The sequence below is a fragment of the Pezoporus occidentalis genome, unplaced genomic scaffold (genome assembly GCF_034315485.1).
Source record: "Pezoporus occidentalis ecotype Australia unplaced genomic scaffold, CSIRO_AGI_Poc_V1 ctg6, whole genome shotgun sequence".
NCBI lineage: Eukaryota > Metazoa > Chordata > Aves > Psittaciformes > Psittacidae > Pezoporus > Pezoporus occidentalis.
The window spans coordinates 1,138,140-1,160,836 of NW_026915943.1; the positions used below are offsets into that span (position 1 = coordinate 1,138,140).

At 45.7% G+C, this 22,697-nt stretch overlaps 1 long non-coding RNA gene across 1 annotated transcript in view; it reads right to left on the reverse strand.

Annotated features, from left to right (window-relative positions):
- Positions 1-3,541: 3,541 nt before the first annotated feature.
- The window catches only part of LOC134174333 (uncharacterized), a 38,312-nt gene continuing 19,156 nt past the window's right edge, over positions 3,542-22,697 (reverse strand). Inside the window, exons 2-3 of the long non-coding RNA XR_009968609.1 lie at positions 5,749-5,850; positions 3,542-4,187 (exon numbers count right to left, since the gene is read on the reverse strand). This is a non-coding gene — a long non-coding RNA (uncharacterized LOC134174333). The remainder of the gene's footprint in view (positions 4,188-5,748; positions 5,851-22,697) is intronic.

Here is a 22,697-nt window from a genome sequence, read left to right on the forward strand (position 1 = left end):
GCTCAGAGCCCCATTCAACCTGGCTGGAAATGTTTCCAGGGATAGGGCAAAGTTCCCAGGCTGAGTTGCCAAAGAAGATATCAACAGTGTCTGATGCTATCCAGGTTTATCAAAATTACAGCAGGTTGATTAACCTCTATCAGAGCCCTTCTGCAGGTGATGCAAGAGAGGGACAAAGAAGTAGATTTGCAAGTAATGCTCCAAAATCAAAGCTCTGACTTAAAACTAGGTGCTTTCGTAGAATCCTAGAATAGTTAGGGTTGGAAAGGACTTGAAGATCATCCAGTTCCCATCCCCCTGCCATGGCCAGGGACACCTCACACTAAACCATGGCACCCAAGGCTCTGTCCAACCTGGCCTTGAACACTGCCAGGGATGGAGCATTCACAACCTCCCTGGGCAACCCATTCCAGTGCCTCAGCACCCTAACAGGAAAGAATTTCCTCCTTATATCCAATCTAAACTTCCCCTGTTTAAGTTTTAACCCGTTACCCCTTGTCCTGTCACTACAGTCCCTAACGAATAGTCCATCCCCAGCATCCTTTTACTTCCATACAAACAAAGAAGTAATCTCACCTAACATAGGCATCTACGAAAGAGGCCTCCATGCAAGCTAGCCACCCCAGGCTCCCTTTATAGTCAGTGAAGAGAAACAGAGCATGGTTCTGACCTCATAGAAATGTCTACATAAGGCAGAGATGAATAGCACCACAGAAGTGCCTGTTTTCCTCTCTTGACTCTAACATCTGAGGTGCATGGGATATGCAGCTCAGATGGAGATGTCTTCAGGCACGGGGTCTGGAAAACCAAGTAATATTGGTTTCACCACCATGAATCCCCCTGGAGTGACAGTGCAAAGCATGCCAGGTCTTAGCTCTAATGGGAGTTAAGTGCGTTCTTTGCACTGAATGGGAAGGAAAGATTGAGCAGAGAGGGGGCAGCACACATAAAACCAAACTCACTGTACTCAGAAGCAAAGGAAGGCAAATACTGTCCACTCGTGAAGTACTTCTATGACATAGACACACTCTATTCTATTCTATTCTATTCTAGTCTAGTCTATTCTAGTCTATTCTATTCTATGATTCTACTTTGGGTTAACCCAGACTGACATTCCTGTTGACAGAGGCTGGAGAAGCATTGCTCCCCTCAACTCCGGGCATATAGAACCTGGGACAGACAATGAACTGGAGGAAGGAGATGCTTTAATGGGCTATTCTGGTCATGTGGTGTCTTGTGATGAAAACTCACTAACACAATGCATTGCCAACTGCCTTTAGAAGAATGAAACTCTTCCCATTTGCAGCTCCCCTTGGGCATTTTTAATCAGTTAATTTCTCCCCAGGCTACCCCCCAGGCAGGCCGGAGTTCAGGCAGGATTCCCATTAGAAATAGGAAAAGACCTGTCTGATCATTGAGTTTATCCAGCTGTGTAGTTTTCAGTGAGTAATGACCACTGGGGCTTTAGCAAATTGTGGGGGCAGTAGGGCAAGGGAGGGAAGTGATGGCTTTTAATCATCACAGACTTGATGGCTGCAGAGGTTTGTTATGCTGGTTCTTATTGACGTGGTTTCTCTATATATATGTTTATGCACATGTACATGATTGTGGCATCTTTCTCCTAGATTCCCTTGATATACTTTTTCCTTCATGTAGTAAGCCCATGATTTGGGGGGAAAAGATACTTTTTAGGACCAAAGTGCAACCCTTTTTAGGTTTAATTGTTCTGTGTCTGGGTATAAATCAGGTTAATTTCTCCTTTGCATGGAATATATGAGTCTTGGCCAGTTGTCCCAGTCAAGGCCCTCAAACAACCCAGTGAAGATGGATGAATCCCATATGAGAAGTTCCCATTCATGTCTCACTTCAGGGCTGCCCTGTGATTTCACATTTAAAGGTCTGCATGGTGTAACAATCACCTTATCCTTTCTCTTGTGCTGTCCTGCAGAACAAGGATAATGGAGTCCTTCATATCCTGGAAGGTTTTAAGGCCACATTTCAATGAACATGATGAGCTGTCAGAAGCTGTCACCACTGTGGGGTGTCACCTCACCACCTCCTGCCCCACAACAAGCAGTTCTGGGTATTGCACCAGGTCAGGCAACCCAGCTCTATTTAAATGGAGACTTCCTAAGATGTTTTGCAGGAATATCAATCCCTGTCATGACACAAATGGTTGGGGTGGCCCCGGAGAGCCGATGGGGAGGGATAAGGGGAAAGGATCCATGGCAAGAGGAGAAAAGGACTGCTGCTCTCTAGGGGAAAATGTGTTCACGGAAGGGCTATCCACACCATATAAAGTCACTATAGCCCTAGGAAACTCAGGCATATATAATTTTGCAATTATTTTTCCTGTATCTCAGTGGTTCTTTCTTCACTTGCAATTTCAGGCCTTATTTTGTGGCCTCGCTTAAACCAGCCTGTGAGAAACCATAGAAAACGTGGAAATTGAATGTAAACGAAAGCGAAGGCAACTGGAAACCAGCCAGCAGAAAAGTGGTGGTGATCAGCCTGCGTTCCCCTTGTGAGCTGAAAACGAGCACTGCAAAGTGACACAGGGAATATTCCCCTTTAAACACTCGTTATTTCTGTGCTGTAATTGGTAGTTTAGGATAGTTTAGGAGGGATCTATTTAAAAAAAAAAAAACACTTTTGTCAAGAGATCTGCCCTTTGAAAGGATTCAAAACTTGGCTGAATTAATCTCAAAACTGCTAATGAAAGAGCACCCCAGGTGCAGAGGAGCAAAAGCTGAGCACAGAAACAAAGCGCGGTCAATCGTCCCGGAACAAATGCATCTGCTATAGATGGGAACAGGATCTTAAAAACCAAATAATAGGCTCATGTCACTCCTCTTGTCAGGTTGTAATTAAAGAGTGAGGTATTCGGTGTGAGGGGGGTCCCTGTGTCCCCTTTCATAGCCTGTGAGCTCTCACCGCTGGTTCTCGTGTGTTACGTTGCCGCATTGCAGGGCACAGCTCAGGCTGCTGAGTGTAAATCAGTGGCCCCGGCTGGTTGCTTGCAGTTAATCCCCTGCCACCCTCCGGCTCTCCTGGTGCTTGTGTGGTCTGTTCACATGTTGTTTGAAAGCAAAATAACACGGCATCGGGTGGGACAGACCCGGGGCTAACATCAAGGAGCCTGTCCCTGCCAACCTTGCTTTGTTCCAGCTAAGCTATTTATAAGGGTCAACGCCGATTTAGCTGGTGTCTTTTGAACTTGTTTGTTCAGTGTGGCTTCCAGGCCAAATTAAATCATTTGGGTCCATCAATTACGTTCCAAAGGATTTTTTGTGGAGCTTTTTTTTGTTGTTTGTTTGCTAGTGTTTGCCTCCAAAAGAAAACATGAAAGGGGCAGAAAAAGGTGTAAAAGGAAGAAATTGCCATTAGACATGAATGGGGCTGGAAGAATGCCTGATATTACAAGCAAAGATAGGAAAAAACACCCTATCCTTGAAGGCCAAACCCAGCTGCCAGAGAATTTATTGGATTTCCCCTTCCAAACAAAAGGATTGACTTCAATGACATTCCTCCAGCCCTGATTTGTGTCAGCAGCGTTACATGTGAAGTGTATTTGACAGAGGATATTTTGATGGGAAACCTCCACACACACACACACACACCTTTTCTGTGTTACAGCCTGAGAAAGGAGGGGCATATAGGAAACACTGGGATGGATTCTCCAAGAGCAGCTTAACGTGGGTCTGGAAGAAAGGCTCATCTATGGGAGACCAAGCGCAGGGTGAGACAGCACCTTTAATTGCAAGATAAGGGCATAAAAAAGAAACTTGGAGGGGTTCTCCAGGGAGATTTCAGTTTTCATCAGTTATCCTCCTCTGGACAATGGTATTCCTGTGGGACAGGTTTGCCTTTGGTGGAAGCAGGTTTATGGCCTATCCAGGCTGAACTTTGGTTCCTCCTTTCGTTTGTGCTTGTTTGGAGCAAGAGCAAATTGTTGGCAAATCAACTGCAAATATGGGAAGTCATCAGTAATTCTGGGAAGTGCAGAGGTCTGGTGGGTGATGGGGAAGGTTTGAGCACAAGCCTTGCAGGGGCAGTGTCAGCAGCAGATAACCTCCTGGCATGGACCTCGTGCTGTGTCTCTTCAATCAACACCTCTGGCCATCGCTTGTAAGATGTGACCCCCATAGCAGCAACCCTGTTAGAGAAAAATGCCCCTTTGGCAGGCACTGGATGCGTAGATAAGACAAAGAAAAGTTCAAAGTCAAGTGGGATATCCTCAGCATTCAATCAATTAATCAGCTGTGAATACCGATAAAAGGTGATGCACCCTTCTCCCCACACTGAGATATTTTGGGTCTCAGTTTCCCTGCATGAACTTGTAGCTGGAAATGGCTCCTTCCATTCCCTACAAGTTGTTATTCACTAAAGACTTCCTGATGGAATGATTTTCAACCCAGGTTTTAACCTGAGTCTATCATGACCCTACCTAAGCAAGCTGGCAAAATGCAGTGCCCATGGACACTGAGGCATCCTCTGCTCTGCACATAATACAGTCATTTCCCATCTGCATCTTGAACTGGTCTGGATGGGTGCTTCTTTGAAGTGCAGAACTGGTCCTAGTGAACCTCCTCTTGTTCACAATGCTGTACCCCCCAGAGTGATTGCATGTTTAGGGTGCTCCCTGGGCTTTAACCAGAACTCCAGAGCTTCCAAAGGTGGCACACATCATAGAATCACTGCATCATATAACTGTATGGGTTGGAAGGGACCTTGAAGCTCATCCAGCTCCTTTAGAAACCTAGCAGGTTTCTAATATCCAATCTAAATCTCCCTTGTTTAAGTTTAAACCCATAGCCCCTTGTCCTGTCCCTACAGGCCCTTGGCCCAAGCCCCTCTCCAGCTTTCCTGCAGCCCCTTCAGGCACTGGAGCTGCTCTCAGGTCTCCCCTTCAGGAGCCTTCTCTTCTCCAGGCTGACCCAGCCCAGCTCTCTCAGCCTGGCTCCAGAGCAGAGCTGCTCCAGCCCTCGCAGCATCTCCATGGCCTCCTCTGGCCTCTCCAACAGCCCCACGTCCCTCTTGTGCTGCTGCCCCAGAGCTGGATCAGGGCTGCAGGGGGGTTCTCCCCTTCATGCAGCAGAGGGGCAGGATCCCCTCCCTGAGCTGCTGGCCAAAATCCCAAAGATCTCACTCTTTAGGGAGAGAAAAGATATTTCCCTCCCTCTTTATATTAGGATGGTTTGGGCCAAAGAATGGTACCAAAACTTTTGAAATCAGGCTTGAAAGCGTGAGGCAAAGCACAAGGTCTGAGATGACTGGAAACACTGCAGACCCAGGTGATGGGATGCCCGGCTGCCCAACTTCAACTAGGAAATTCCCAGCATCTCAGCATCTACTGCCAAGGGACCAGAGCCCAGTGATTTAGCTGGTCATGATAACAAGATGGTCTAAGAGGTTGTATATGTGATGCTCTTCATTAAATGCTATCCTTATGCCTGCTTTGGTCTGCATGAAAACTTGATTGCATGAATATCCCTGCTGAAAGCGAGGTGTGAGGTCACACGTGTCTTCCGGGTGTTTTGCTGTATGAAAAGAAATCTTTGCTGTGGTGTGAGATGTTTATGAGGTGATATCTATGCCTGGGAGACATGAAGAGAGGAAGAAAGCCAAAGTTCAAGTGCACAGGTAAATAGCCTTCAAAAACTCGCCAAATTCACCTTCAAGACATTAAGTCACTAATGTAACACCCCAAGTTCCCCATGTATTTGCTATTTAAGTTTCTAAACTCACTTCTGTATTTTAATCATGGTGGATGCAGGGACAGGAGCATCATTATTGCCACAACGGTATAAGGAGATCAGAAAACGCAGTAGCCAAACTGCTGGAGGATGACTGCAAGCAAGAAGGAAGAGAGGGAAAAGGTGAGGATGGAAATACACATTTTGTGTCTGAAGTCAGGTAACTGGCTTCTATCTAAGAGAAAACAGGGATAAGACATGGTTATTGATCTACAGGGAAAAGGAAGGAAAGGAAAAGAACACAGGAGCATCACCAACAAATAAAAGCTACTGGCTGTGAGATGAGATAATATCATCTGGGGGATTTGGGTATGAGCAGCATCTGCTTTGTATTGAGTTTCACTTTCACCAGTGTCCTCACTGGAGATGGTTAGAAAAGTTGTCTTTCCAGCCATAAGAGCGTGTGTTGGAGTCAGCACTCAATGGGTTCAATGGATGTCAGGCCAAACGCAAGGCTCAGATTTACAAGCGATTCCCATTGCCTTGCAGAGGGTGGACAGCTGGGAAGGAGGTGCTGCTTTGGCTGCAGAATGGATGCAGGATGCTCTGATCTGCGCACCATGATGTGGGAGTCAGGAGCTCCTGATTGCTCTGACAGTTCCCTGTTCAGCCGTGGATGTGTCGATGAAGCAAGAATGTTCAAAGCTGGCAGCTTAAGAGGTAGGACCCCCCCAATGACATAGCCTAAACTTCAAAGGAGCTGAGTAACCAGCAGGTTTCATTTGTAATGAAATAAAAGGAACTAAGTACCCCAGAGCATTTCCAAGGATTTGTTTAGCTTTCTTTACCTTTTCTGCATCAGTTTCACAGAATCCCAGACTGGTTTGGGCTGGAAAGGACCTTGAAGCTTCCACTAGAGCAGCTTGCTCCAAGCCCCTGGGTCCAACCTGGCCTTGAACACTGCCAGGGATGGGGCAGCCACAGCTTCTCTGGGCACCCTGTGCCAGCGCCTCAGCACCCTCACAGGGAAGAGCTTCTGCCTAAGAGCTCAGCTCAGTCCCTCTGGCAGGTTCAAGCCATTCCCCTTGGCCTGTCCCTACAGGCCCTTGTCCCAAGCCCCTCTCCAGCTTTCCTGCAGCCCCTTCAGGCACTGGAGCTGCTCTCAGGTCTCCCCTTCAGGAGCCTTCTCTTCTCCAGGCTCACCCAGCCCAGCTCTCTCAGCCTGGCTCCAGAGCAGAGCTGCTCCAGCCCTCGCAGCATCTCCATGGCCTCCTTTGGACTCGCTCCAACAGCTCCATGTCCTTCTTCTGTTTGGGGCCCCAGAGCTGAATGTAGGACAGTTACGCTTGTCTCCCCCATGGGATCACAGTGAAGAGTTAACACAGGAGATCTAAGAAAGGGGTAAGTTACGTTTTTGGCTTGCATTTATGGACCAAAAGGGAAACTTCTAGTTCAGGCAGTGATGACCTACAGCTCATGACTGCAAAGACAAGCAATCCTGTCTTGAGTGGTGCAAGCCATGATGAGAAGGAGCTCCCATAGGGGTGTCTCATGCAGGATGAGGGCAATGGAGAAGGTATTGTTTTACTTGAGCACCCATTCGTGGCTTAAAACACATGACATGATTTGTCACACTTCATTTTGCAGCTGGGACAGATGAAAAGTGACGTGAACAGTTCAGAAAGATGAAAGGTAACTTGGTTTGCTGCCATAAACTCAGAGTGCAATTCAGTGGTCGTAGTAGTAGTAGTAGTAGTAGTAGTAGTAGTAGTAGTAGTAGTAGTAGTAGTAGTATGGAAGGGCTAACCCTGAGACATGGATGGCCATTACCTTAAGACTCTTGGGTCCTGATGTATTAGGGTTTTGAGGTGTTTAACAATGTCTAAGGTTAACCTATGGCTCTTGATGTAGTCAGAGCCTTTCCAGCAGTGGAAGAAACAGCCCTTTGGCTGGATGTCAGCTTGAGAAGCCCTGTGTTTCGTCTGCCGTTGACTGGAGGGAGAAAATGAAGGCATAGCAAGACAGTAGCTGTGCTGCATCCTCTGGGGCTGCTGACCCCCAGCCAGCCTGACAGAACACTGCAGAGGTTTGTCCATTGATCATCTCTTGCTTTTCCTGCTGAGAAATGGAGAGGAATGATTTTTCTCCCTGACTTTTGCCTCTCCAGAAAGCCATTTGCAATGAGCTCAGTGGGCAAAATGCCACAAACAATCACTCAGACCCCAGAATAAGCCACCAGGTTAAGTGAGAAATCCCCTTGTAGATGAATGGCTGAGGGGCAATGCAATTAACCAAAGTCCCTTCTTCAGTTTAAGGACTGAGCTATTTGGTGGTGGGTTGGGTTAAAATCTCCCTCTGCCTGCTTCTAGCTCTTGGTACCTTTATGGGGTGGTGTTTGATGGGAGGGTGAAAGGTTTTGCTCACAAAAATGGCATGAAGGAGTGGCTTTCCCATGTTAGAACACCTGGTTGTGTGAAGTGGGAGAAGGCTACACCATGTCCTCTTTGGTCTCCTGCTGTGTGGCATGGAGAGCTGAGTTGAGAGGCTGATGGACATGTTCCTCTCCCTTTCCTTCTTGGGAAGAAATTCCTTTCTGCCTTGTGTTCCTATATCCTAAAACCTCATTGGTAACTCCATGTCCAGCATGTAGCGATAGGACAAGAGGGAATGGGTTCAAACTAAAACAGGGGAAGTTCAGGTTGGATATAAGGAAGAAATTGTTCCCTGATGGTGCTGAGGTGCTGGCACAGGGTGCCCAAAGAAGTGGTGAATGCTCCATCCCTGGCAGTGTTCAAGGCCAGGCTGGACAGAGCCTTGGGTGCCATGGTTTAGTGTGAGGTGTCCCTGCCCATGGCAGGGGGTTGGAACTGGATGTTCTTAAGGTCCTTTCCAACCCAAACCATTCTATGATTCTATGTTTCTACGTGAGACAGAAATGTCTCAGGACGTGGGCTGGGAAACATGGTGGGACAGTGTCGTCGTCTTGGCCACGGCTGGGGGATACAGCATGTCTGGATGGGGACCCGCAAGGCAGCACATCAGTGTCACTGTTCTTCATGTAGCCCAGGTCTTTGGTGGTCTATACAAGAACTGGATACCTCTGGGCTCAGCTTTTCTGTGATTTCAACCTCAACCTGACTGCAGAGTGTTGAGAGTTCGGGGTACCTTTGGGGTAAAAGAGGACAGGGCCCTGTCTGAATGCCTGCTGTTACTTTCACCACCCAGAGAAAGCTCTGGGTTATGGTAGGGAGAAGGCCAAGTCTCCTTCAAATCACAAGAGGGAGAATTTGGCAGCCTCTTCCCTTCGTGCTCTCCCAGATGTCTGACTTCATCACAGAGACACCGTCCTGGTTTGGCAGCTCCTGCTCAGGGAAATCCGTGTGGAGCTGGGAAAAGCGGGATTGAAGGATGTGAAGTAGTATAGGGGTTTAGGGGGAAGGAGTATGGGTTAGAAAAGCACTGAAACTCCTGCGTATTGATCTCAACCTTCCTGCTCTGAGCAATGAATATGGCTCCTGGAGTCCATCAGCTGCATAGCTCGCCTTGGACTGACCTTGTGGGAGTTTTTGGGTAAATGGGCAAAGGCAATAGCACCCACTTGTCCAAACAGGGGCACACGTCCTTCTGGGTGACACTTGAGCTGTTCATTCCTGGGAAAACAGAAGGTAGGAGTTGCTTCCAGAATGGACTGTAGTGATAGGACAAGGGGTAATGGGTTAAAACTGAAACAGGGAAAGTTTAGATTGGATCTAAGGAAGAAGTTCTTTACTGTTAGGGTGCTGAGGCACTGGAATGGGTTGCCCAGGGAGGTTGTGAATGCTCCATCCCTGGCAGTGTTCAAGGCCAGGTTGGACAGAGCCTTGGGTGCCATGGTTTAGTGTGAGGTGTCCCTGGCCATGGCAGGGGGATTGGAACTGGATGATCTTCAAGTCCTTTCCAACCCTAACTATTCTAGGATTCTATGGGTGAAAGCAGGTCCCATTATGGAACCTTATAGATTGTATAGGGGCACCTGTATGTTCAACAAGGAGATTGTCAGCGGATGGCAGAGTGGGCTGAGAGCAGGGTTTGAAACCTGGGATCACCATGGGTGAGAAGGATGCCATCCGAAGAGGACATAGGCATGGAGGGAGGAAGATGGGAGTCAATGCCAGAGGTAGAGCCTGGCTGTGCTCTAGGAGGTGCAGAGGTGCTTTGTGAGGACAGCTTTGGGTGAAGACCTTATGTCCATTGTGGGAAGGGACTGGTAAAGTCCTGTTCAAAGACTGCAGTTTCGAAAGTGGAGAACACTAATACAGGAAACTTCTTTTTTACCATTTGACTCCCATCTGCACAACGAATCACTTCCCAGAACCATGATGCTGAAGATCCTACCACAAGAAGGGAGGCAGAGCTTTAATTTCTTTCTTTGTCTAGTATTGGAAATCCATTTGGTCTGCATCTGAGGGCTCTCAGCTGACCACACTTCCATGATCACATCCCACAACGCTGCTCTCAAAATAGGTCATGAGCATTTGGGCCATGTTGAGAAAGCATTTAGCCATGCGCTATGGTTCTTCCTTGGTCAAGGGCATGCTCAAATATAGGTTTATGTACATCCCTGTCTCAAACTGATGCATTATGTGCTATGTGTTGGTAAATGCAAGTAGGGAGCGGAGTTAATGCCAGAATCTATTTGACCTTTCCTTTTTATTTCCTTTGCAATTTTATTTCCCTCTTTCATAAAAGCCCATTTTGCTTTGCTCTATGTGATTAAATCCACCCAGGTCAAGCAAATGGTAACCACCAAGATGACAGCTGCTGAAACCATTCATTCATCCATCCCATCCCATCCCATCCCATCCCATCCCATCCCATCCCATCCCACCCCATCCCATCCTATCCCATCCCATCCCACCGCATCCCAAATACACATGCACAAGCTGACATAAGGCCCCCCCAGTCCAGCTGGAAGATGTAGTAATGTAACAAGGGGACAGAATGAAATCACCCCCTCATCCAAACAAGCAGCAAGAAGGGACATGGGGTTTTGGGGGGTGTGCATTGGGTTTTGTGGGTTTTGATTATCTTTCCCTCCTTACTGCAACAATTCAAAGCCAGGAGAGAGATTTCAAGCAAAACCCCACCAAACCAAACCCAAACCAACACCTAAACTCACCGGTTTCAAGGTGGGTTAACAACGTGCAAAGCTCCAGCCAGAACATGTGTTATTAGCAATAAAAAAGTCCTTTATTTGTCTCTCTGGGGAATTTCTTTCACACTCGCTCTTAAAAAAACCTATCTTTATTTGTTTCCCTTCTCTCTCTCTCTCACAACCAGATCACTTAAATAAAACAAGGTTTTATATTCGTTCCAGGCAGGGATTCCTGCCAAAATCTGTGCCTCCTTTTTCTCCCCCCACTCCTTTCCGTATATACAGACCAGCGCTGAAAACACAGCAAAATCTGAAGCCTATGAGGTGACAGATGAACAACATGTAGAGGCAAATTATCCAAATGGTGCTGCTAAGGAATGGCTTTTACTGGCAAAAGGGAACATATTTTTGCAAAGGTTAAAGGAATTTTTCTGTTTCTGTTGGATTTTTCCAAGGCTGGAAATTTCAGTTTCAGGACAAAACTGAGATCCTGCTTTTTTGCTGTTCCAGAAAATTCTTTCCCTTGATTTGTTGCTTTGTTTGTTTGGGGGTTTTATCAAGAAAGGGGATCTCTGGCTTTGCTTGTTTTATGTGCAGAAACCTCATTTGTGTGATTGCGGCTGCCAGACATGCGATAGGGGTTGGCACCACTGACAGGAGGGTGAGGGCACTGTTGGCTGCAAACTCTACCCAGAGCTTTGCTTCCCAGGGCCACCTCGCAGTCCTGGTTGTTTTAAACTGTCCCACATACCGTCATGGAATGGTTTGGCTTGGAAAGGACCTTAAGGTCATCCAGTTCCAACCCCCTGCCATAGGCAGGGACACATCACACTAGACCATAGGTAGGTTTTCCTGCTTCTGTTCACATACGTGAACTTCTACATGGTCCAACAGTGACCAACATGCCTGTCACATTCATCTCTTAGTCTGTGCAATTAAAAGCTCATCTTTTCAGGCTCAGAGAAGCAGATGAACCATCACAGAGGGAGGAAATGCAGGACCACCATCAGGTCAACCCTGATGTTGTTTGTTACCCCCATAAAGAGGAGGATGAGCCCATGTTCCTGCTGCGACACTCATGGTCCTGATGTGAAACCCGTAGTCCTTATGTGAAACCACTCAGACCATAGGTTTTACTGAAGCCCAGGTAGACAACATCTTTCCCTCATCTGCTAAGTGGGTCACCTTGTCCTAGAAGGAGATCAGGTTAGTCAAGCAGGACCTTCTTTCATAAACTCATGGTGACTGGGCTTGATCACCTGGTTGCCTTGTACATGCCACATGATGGCACTCAAGATGTTCTGCTCCGTAACTTCAATGTTACCAAGGTCAACTGTCAGGGCTGTAGTTCCTCAGAGGAAGACAAATGTTTATGTAGGTAGACTCATATGTACTGTGTATATGTGGCAGTGCTGGATGTGGGGACCATGGGGACATGGAATTACAGCAGTCTCATCCTTATCAGGCTACCAGATTCAGCAGCTCTTACTCTAAGCTGGTATTGCAGTGTTCATAGCGGAATGAAGATGTAAAGCTGGTGACCTTCAAGAGCAAAGTACAATGTTAGATGGGATGCTACCAGCTAAATATTTGTTCTCTTGTGCAAATGAAAGGGATCAGTGAAAGAAAAGGCACCTATACCTGTGCATCCCCTGCCCACGTCTGTTATCGTCCTTTTTAGCATCTATGGAACTGGCATTGGATGTCACTGGAAAACTCTGAGTTCAGCAGGCTTCACATCAGCTCAAGTTTGCAAAACATCCATATGGATGGGTCCTAGCAGGGACTTCAGGCCAATGCAGCGATATAAATATTAAATGATACAGATAACTTCTGCCAGCTCCTGTCACAGCACATAGGATTGAAATATCCACAGCAGAAAGTTAGTTCATGTTGCAGCAAACTCTATTTGATGTAAGTGGACTGGACATTCATGCTGAAGCTTGAATTATATTGTTTGCCAGGGACTTGGACCGAAGGAAGTACCAAAGTGCCAAAAATGATGGTTTATGGGCTATTTCTGGTCTCCTCTGAGACTGTAGTCATAAAAGAAAATGGCACTCAGATGACAGGAAGTATAAGAGAAAACTGAAAGTTGAATGACTTAAATCAATTTAAACTCAGAGGAGAGCAAGAGAGGGTGCTGATTGCTAGCAAGGGTGTGTTGACGTAGAAGCAGTTGTGCGTGGTGCCACTTGGGTAATAGCCAAGGTCTGGTCTAAAGCTGTAGATAAGAGCAAAAGGGATGATCTGAAGGCAGACCATCTCAGAGAAAAGATCACAACTCTGCTGGATTAGCAAAGCATGGGAGGAATGAAACACTGGAAGAGGCAATACTAAATGTTCTTGACCTCTGCTCAGCTGACTCGGAGGGAACATAAAACGCCCAAAGGAATTGTGATTGTGATCTTAAAATGCATGGAGAATTTTACTGCAGAAAACTAGGAAGAGTTGGAAGAGTTTGCAATTTCAATCCATCGTTGTTAAGCCTCAGTAGGCTTAAAGGGCAGCACAGGCCAACGTGGGGCCTGAAAGGAAGGTGAAGATTAGCATAGGAAGAATAATTTGGAGGTCTCTGAAAAGAAGCAGAAGCAAGTTCAAACGATAATTCAATAAACAAATAAAGGGATACACCAGGGAAGGAGCAGAAACACATGAAGAAGGAAATAATACTGTGTTACACAGACCACGAAGGGAAACACATTGCTTAAGAGTACTTTAAGATGAGTGAAGGCAGATGGATAGGTCCTCTCAGTGTAGGGGGAACCTGAACTGGTTTCAGGGGTCTCCTTACAAAGGGCTGAGTTTGCAAAGGAAGGACTGAAGAATGATACCCCTTCAGGGTCATGTACTGGGGATACCCCAGAAGGCATGTTTGTCAGGATCATGAGTTTGGAAAGCCCCATATCTCCCCATTGCTTATATATAGGCTGTTAGATGTCAGCAGGTGACCTTTGTGGATGCACCAAAACCACTGGGTAGCTCTCAGCACACAGTGTTTGGGCCATAAGGACTGGAGAAGGTCACTGGGAGCTGTGGTGCTCCAATACTTCTCTTCACAAAGACCCTCCTGGTCAAGAAGCAACCACTTTGTGCTTATGTCAAGTGCCCACAGTAGCTACTCTATCACTCCCCTCTTCAACCGGACAGGGGAGAGAGGAGACAACGAAAGGCCTGTGGGTCAAAATAAAGGGCATGGAGAGATCATTCACTAATTTCCATCATGGAAAACTGGGGAATTTAGGGGAAATGAGTTTCATTTATTGCCAATCACATCAGAATAGGACAATGACAAGTAAAGCTTTTATCCAAAGCTTAAAACACTTTCCTCCACCCCTCCCTTCTTCCCAGACTCAGCTTCACTCCTGAATTCTACGCCTCCTCCCACCCAATAGCAATGGGGTTTGTGGTCAGTTCATCACACATCTCTGCTGCTCCTTCCTCCTCAAGGGAGGACTCCTCAGTCTTCCTCTGCTCCAGTGTGGGGTCATTCCCACAGGATACAGTCCTCCACTCTTCCCCCTTCCTAAACATGTTCTCCCATAGGCGTTGCAACCATCACTGATGGCGTTGGCCAGATGTGGGTCCATCTCACATTGGCTCTATGGGACATGGGGGAAGCTTCTAGCAGCTTCTCAGAGAACCCACCCTTGTAATGCCTTGCTACCAAAACCTCACTACACAAACCCAACACAACTGGTCCTCAGACATTACCTCATCTCAAAGCTGCCTTGTTCATGAGGAAAGGTCTGCCTAGGCAAGAGTGAGGCACTTCTGGGGCTTGCAGTTCTGATTATATTGGGTTCAGGACTGATTCTGGTTGTCTGAAGATCTGGGGTTTTCAACAAAGGTAGTGTGAGCCTTTGTGGTTGTTTCTGTCAAATCTGTTGTCTGTCAAGCAAATTGGAAAAGGGTGCAGAGGGGAAAGAGGATGAGTGAAGAAGAAGTGGAAGAGAGGAGAAATTATTTCCTCTTTCTGGGGGCATTATTCTGACAGTCACTTTTGAAGTAACTCAGACTGGAAGAGAAAGGTTTCATATCTCTGGTTCAGCTTTGCTCCTTTCCATCTGAGGAACAGGAAAGGTGCTGGTGAGCAAGAATGGGGAGATGACTTGTTTGAGCTTTGCAGGCTTTTCTTTATTAAACAGCAAATAAGTAGGATCATCACCAGACCAGGTTTAAACCTCTCACTACAAAGCATTTTCTTCATTACCTGCTCTTTTCAGGCCTGCAGGGCATTTCTCCAAGCCTCAGGAGTGAGGTTTTATCCCAACAGACTTTAGTCATATAGCAGGCAAATGTGTTGACTTGCACTACCAAACATAGACAAAAATCATCCCATTTGGAGATGAACCCACCACCCAAAAAGGAGCTGGAAAACTTACATAGTGTAGATGTCCAACTTCTAGAGGTGGTTGGAGTTAGCAGAGAATTTATGTTTATGATGCTGAAAAAACAAGATAAAATGGAAATATCATATAGTGAGAAATTCAACTACTCAATCTGCTTAGCCATCAAGAGACTAACTGAAGTGTGACTTGATTTCCATGTAAGGCGTCTTGTAGAGTAGAACAGAAGTGGGCTCTCATGCAGTGGAGAAAGAGCAAAGCTAATGTGAGCACGTCTCATAGACAAGGCATGACAAATTCAGATTATAAAGCATGGACGTGTGGAAGTCAGTGCAATTAATGATGGAAAAAAACACCAAAGGAAGTGGAAGATGTGTCTTGTGTCTTTGAAAACAGACAGGTTTCTTTACTGAGGATGAGCTGCAGTCAAACACAAATTGCTGGGCTTAATATACAGATAACTGGGTACCATTAAAAAGCCTACAATATACAGGTCAGATGAGCTAATATTCCCTCCTGGAGTTACACTATGATCTAAAACTGTTTATTAATCAAAAACTGGTTTGTCTGCAGGCTTTTTGGCATGTTTCTGGATTCAGATTGTAGTCAAAAGCATGTGGATTTGATTACAATTGCTGAAAGGATCCAGAACCAGATAGAGGCTTCTTTTTTTAATTTCTAAGAGCATGCATCACACAACAGAGAAACCTTCTCCTTTTGGTCCAAAATTTAGAATATCCCACACCCTCCAAATATTCTTTTTTCTTTTCAAATCTGCCAAGCACAGTGCTCAATCTGGAAAATGATTTTAGCTGTTCTCAGTATGTTTTTATGTGTGAATTCAATGCTATTCTGGAGTATTCCTAAAGCCCATGATGAGCAAGTGGAGAGATGTCCTGAAATACAATCTTGCATTTAAAGAGAATAAAGAGCTTAATTTCTGGAGAAATGGGACTTAAATGAGAAGCAAGGAGTGATTTAAAAGATTCTCTGTCAATAGGAGATCTCCTAGAGGCATCATCAATGCAACCGGTTGTAGGAATCACTCATCACAAATGGAAATGGATGTCTAAGCAGTCCAAATGCCAGAGGTACAAAATCAGTCTGGAGTCAGTTGATGCTCCGTAGAAACCAGAAGACAAAGCAAAAGCAAGATGTGTCTTGTCCCAGAAACACCTCCTGAATCTCGTGTTGATTTCATTACTTCCTAGGGTGGGCTCATGGCTTTTTGGATGGCTGTGCTGGACATTACTGGCAGGTGATGACACACACAAGCACCTTAAAATACAGGAGGAACAAGAAGAGAAAGGAAATGTGTGCTGTCCTTGGATACAAAACATTGTCTTTTGTCTCAGGTCTTAGAAAGCTCCAAGATATTGGTCCTTGATGCACAGGAATGCTATAGCAGCTACTTGTGGATGTTAAGAAAATATATTAGCTGTAAAGATGGTTTGGACTAGGAGTGGAGAAGGGAGAGGCATCTTTTCAAACATTTAGGAGTGTGTAGATCCCTAGTGCTTTCAAGTTCAGTCCCTCACTTCCCATCACTTCAGAGCCACAGATGAAAGAGCAGTGCTTGGCTGTTATGTGATATTTGCTTTACAAAAACAGAGAAAAAGGGCTTCAAACTGAATTTTGACTGGTGGAGGGGGCAGGCAATGAGGGACCTGCTTCTAACATGGGTTATTCAATACCTACTGAAAACAAGGTCTCCAGAAAGGCTTCTGATGTAGATACCCAGAGCCAGCTTGATGCTTTGGAAATATGAGATTTGCAGGGTAAAAATCAATCCTCACCTCTACCTGTTGACATGGTGTTGCTTTAATGCTTTAATGAACGCTTGGAGGACACCAGCTGTAGATGAATTGAGGGGGATTTAGGAACTCCTGTCATGTCCCTCAACATCCATCCAGCTAACCCCATCCTTTCAAGTAAAAGGAATCATTTTCACTCCATCAGGCTAGCAACACGAAAACAAGGAAACAAAGGAGAACAGCTCCATCCATCCTTTGGCAGAATCAGTGGTTTCAGCCACTTCCAAAGCTGCTTTGATGCAGTCTTTTCCACCCACAGTGCCGCCAATAGTTTTCCATGCAGGGAGGCTTCATTCTCTACCATTTTGAATAGATCAGTTCAGATCCAACCTGAAAGAGCTTTGCAGACAGTTTTTGAGTTAAAGCTTCACAAAATACCCATTGCACCCACTGTTGGTCATCAAAATCTCTGAGCACCCTTAACCTCAGGGGAAAACAGGAAGATCATTTAGCGTTCAGTCCTTTGGAAAAGCACAATTTTAAAGTCATTTGCTTGTGTTGGGGCTATAAAAACACACACCCCCCCTCCAAGGCCATGCAAGGCAGTATTTCCCCTCCTCAGAAAGGTCTGTAGGTGTTGAACAATTGTGGCCCAAGCCTGGCGTCAGTTAGCTTAGTCGGTAGATACCTGGCTCCCAACCAGAAAACACAAAGTGGATGTAAATGGTACTTCCTGTAGTCAAGGCAATTTCCAGATGGAGAGAGGAAAAAGGAGTGAATAGAGTGAGGTATAGTGTCAGCTGTGATGGAGAATGAACTCAGATAAGTTAAACTTCAAACTGACCTTCCTGTGCTAGTGATTCGTTGTGATCTTTTTGAGCCAGCCCCATCACACCAGAAGCTTTTCAAGCAGTTTCTTAGCACACGGCGCATTCTGCTTCTCTTTCATCTTAAAAGAATCCAGTCATTATTCCAATGAATTCCAAGGAAACCTCTTAACTAATTAATGTTCAGCTCTGGTAGGTGAAAGACGAGCAGGGGCTGGGGATCAGGCTGACCACTTTGCGGTGGTCCCAGTGGTTTGGGGTTTGTGCAGTTTGTTTTGCTTGCCCAAGATCTTGCGTTTTGACATATTGCTTCAATCCAGCATTTTATGACACCTTTGCTGGAGGGCCAAAGGCCACATTCCTTCTATCTATCCTGCATGCAATTTTCATTCTCTTGTCTTCAATGCACTATAGGAATTTTTCTTTCTCTCTTTTCCTTTCTTTGTTATTTTCCACCCTCCTCCAGGATATTGTGGGTTATTACCTCAATCCGTTTTCAGCTGAGGAAGGTTTGAGGTAATGACCTGAAACTTCCTGGAAAAGATCCCAAAAAGCCCCAAATGGAAACCACATGCAACATATTAGGGACCCTCATTGCATAAAGAAACATTAGTTCAAGTAACGAGAATGTACATTGATCAGCTACTTATGTACCAGCTGGTAAGAGGCATGTATGAACAGTGATGCACAAGAACTGGGTGGGGGAATTAGTTGATCTGCTAAGTTATAGCAAAAAAGGTGTAAAATATATATTCTCTTTTAGGAAATACTTCCCTTAATCACCATCCCTTGAAGCTGGGTCGGGAATCTGACTCTTTGTGGTAGCAAAAACCTGGAAGAGATCCACAGAACCTGCGTGACGCCAAATGCTGTTGGGTTATGAACCCGCGGAGCCCCACTGATGCTTGCTTGATGCTGCAGTATCAATGAGGAAATGCCTGAGAACATTTTATTGCTACCACAGGGAGAAAAGAGTTTTCTTTTTCTCTGTGCCCAGTTAAAACAATTTCCTTTTTCATCAGTGACAAGAAAATGCGTTGTCTCCCCCTTCGCCCCCCGGCAATCCTATAGTTCTACAGGGACAAGCAAGAGGGGATCATGAAAAAATAGCAGTCTTGGCCCACCTCCAGGAAGGCATTTCAGCTCTTGATTTCCACTGAAGCCAAATGCACTCATGGAAGCAAAGGCGAGTTAATACTGAGTGGCTCTGGGCCTTTGGCATTGCAGAGCCATCTCGTCATCTGATGTAAATCTCACCCTGGTCTATCATGGGAACATGACGAGTGCTTTTTTGGAGTATTGTTTTAGTTATCCCAGATGATGTAATTCAGCTCAGAGCCCAGTGGTATCCATTCTTCTTCCAAACCAGGGACAACATCCTGCCACAGAAAGGTGCAAAGTATCAAGAGACCTGGAGGAGCAAGAGCAATTTGGGTGCTTTAGTCCAGTATCACCCATCACACCCGAACAGGTGAGCTATGTCAATTGATCCACTATCTTCTAAACAACACTGATCCAGAGCCCTCCTGCATCGCAAAGCAAGGTAGAAGAAGTAGCCACCATCAAAACTGTCAAGGAGCACAGCAAGAAGGATGCTTATGTGGGGGAAAGGACCTTCCTTTCCTCTCTTTCCCTTCCAATGAAGCCAAACTAGATAATGTAAGTTAATGAGAGAAGAACCAGGACTTTTGAAGCATGAAGTCCAGAAAGTTGCCAACTCTTATGACTTCATTGTGCAGGTCAAGATGTTTATGACTTTTTCTTCAAGCTCCAGTTCCAGGAGCTGAGCATCTGGGCTTCCATTTCTCTGTCCCTTGTGTCTAAGTGCACCAAAACCAGGGAGTCAAAGGAAAAGAACACAGAGTCCATTAATTCTCATGATTTCTAAGCCAGCCTCAGAATTTATGAGCCTGCTGCTTCAAATTCATCATTTCTGCATGATTGGCAGGGATGCAATGGAATATAAGGAGCAGCTGAGAGGAAGAAGAGGAAAAGGTTAGGTGTTTGACCTGGCTGTCCACGGTGGGATGGGATGGGCAATGATTTATAGTGATTCTTCTGCACCTCAGTGTAATATCCAAATTTGCCTGTCAAAGGTATAATGCCAAGCTTGAAATTGAAAGAGTTTGATAACACTTTCAGGAAAATTTGGAATATCATTCCACTTCTATTTCATTCAGTCTGCAATTTCCATCTCATTTTATTTGCCTCCTGCCCACCAGAGGTTTTGCAACAGGTCTTTGCCCCAGGCATGGCCTTTTTGCACATTAAGAAGCACAAAAGAAGTGGAGAACAAAAAGCAACCTCATTTCTTCTCGTTTTCACAGGTTTCCAAAAAGAAGAGGTTTGCCATCTGGGTGGAAACCTGACCAAACATCACAGGAGACGTTGGGCCCATCAGCCAAGCTGAACAGCTGTGGGGAAGCTACAGGTAAACCAAATCACTCCACTGGGGTAATTTATAGTGGCTGGCTTGAGGGGGTAATAACAGAAAGAAACTCAGCTCTTTCATCTGCTGTTGCAGCATGAGGTCCTGTGCCAGACATTTGCAAAGCACCATTTTCAAGCTGTGATGGGAGCTTCACCTGGGATGCTGTGTAAGAATCAGCTACTAGGAGAAATGGCACCTCTGTGGTATCTCAGGGCCTCACAGACCATCCCTTCACCATGTCCTGTGGGTGAAGTCCTATTAATCATCCTGTTTTATGTCCCAGATGGTCAGTGCCCAACTAAAGGCATTTTTGGCTGGTCCTTGACTTGTGGTGGTCATGTTTTTGTTGGGTGAAAGTCACACAGCCAAAAGCACTGTCCTGATATACTGCTATTGCAGTCTGGGACAGAGACATCTCAGACCATCTCACCTCCTCTCTACCACGAGGATTGCAATCCATAGGACTTAGAAAGATCTTTCATCACTTGGATCCTCCTGAATCTGAATGCCTATAGATTACCATTTGGGTGACAGACCTCCTCCACCTGAAAATACCCTGCCAGATCATAACCCCCTTGCTGTTGGTTCTCAAGGATAGAGCAGTGCCTCCCTTCTCTCTTAGCTAGGCGCATGCTCAGATGATTGCACTGCATTTACTATTACGGCATTTACCATTAATCAGTGGTAATTTACCTCTGTAGAACTGAGGTATCAGTAAATGCTGGCAATTAGCAGTGAAAGCACTTTAATCAAATCAATCAAGGAAATAAATAGCAGGGAGAACAGAGATAAATCAGGTCTGCTGAGAAACCACTTCCAATTTGACAGGGTTATACTCAGACATGTTCAATAAAAGCCCACTTAACTTTCAAAACAAAACAAAATCAGACCAGTATTATTCATGCAGTCCAAGAAGTGCTGGTAGAAAGGGATCCTTGGAGGTTTCTCATCCATACAACTATGAAAGCAACAAAGAAATCTGTTGCCTGTTGTATTTGCCACTATGGAAAATGATTTGGCTTTACTCATCTTTATCAGCCTGGAGAAGAGAAGCTGTGTGGAGACCCTGTAGCATCCTTCCAGTATCTGAAGGGGGCCTACAAGGGTGGTGGAGGTGGACTCTACATCAGGGACTGGAGTGATAGGACAAGGGGTGATGGGTTTAAACTTAAACAGAGGCAATTTAGGTTGGATATAAGGAAGAAATTCTTTGATGTGAGAGTGGTAAGACACTGGCACAGGGTGCCCAGAGAAGCTGTGGCTGCCCCATCCCTGGCAGTTGGACACAGGGACTTGGAGCAAGCTGCTCTAGTGGAAGGGGTCCCTGCCCGTGGCAGGGGATTGGAACTGGATGAGCTTTAAGGTCCCTTCCAACCCAAACCAGTCTGGGATTCCGTGACCTTTAGAATTATCCCTCAAGCAGCTGGAGGCTGCTTTTAGATCCCCCTTGAAGAAGCCCACCTTCCTCAAGCTCTCCTTGTAGGTCTTGCACTGACCATGTTGGTAGCTTCACAGAGCTTTGTGGCTCTGGTTTAAATCTCATCTGGAAGGAAGGTGGGCCGAGATAGGGGCAATGCAAGGAAATCAGAAAGAGCTTTCCCTTGCAGGAGTCTTAGCCCAGCTTTGGGGCCTCAAGGAATTTGCACGTCTCTGAAAAGATGCTGGTTAAGTGCAAGAGTGGATTTACTGGGTAGGCTGGGAAAATCCATCATCTTTTCCCTCTTAGCACCGCTCCATCTATCACACATGCAATGCTACGAGATGAGGAGTCAGACTGCTGCCCTTCTTTATATTACAGCTCCCCATAGCCCTGGAGCACTTGAACCCAAATTCAGAGGTCTCTCAGACTGTTCCTTGGCAATGGAGCATAACACACAGCGTGTAGTTTGTTCTGCCTTTCCATTACAAACCTCTTTTAAGCTGTGTGTGACTTTGCCATTCATCTTGACATTTCCTATGCCTCAGGCTGGTTTCTTGGTGTGAAACTTTCACAAAACCCATCCTTCAGCTTGTGAACATTAAGTGGCTTTGCCAATATCTCTTTGTTTTACCTTGGTTTTACTCCAACAGGGTCAGATTCTCAGCTGGTATCTGCAGTTCATGACTGTTATGTACGCAGCCAGCTGCTCCCGCTGTCTATGCAAACTGCAAACTGTGCAGAAAGCATTATTTCTTCTTACTGTTCATTCTTATTTAGGCATGAGCCCTTTGTTTCTTTTGTGGGTCAAGGCTTGCCTGGGCCATGGTTGCAGAAAACTCAGGTCCATGTGGTGTGATGCCAAGCCTGAGAGCTAGGGAGCATCATGTGTCATTGTCTGACCCAGGTTTGGCACAAACAGTGACAAGACAATGCTGATGCTTGGATATTTCTGCATGATGCTCAGAGACAGCAAAGAGCCCAATCTGGATGACTTCTGCACAAGTGCACCTCTGGTTTTAGGGCTTTGATTTGCAATTTTCATTTAAAGAAGTGCCTTGTTTTTAATCCCAGAAGTAATGTCTTTGT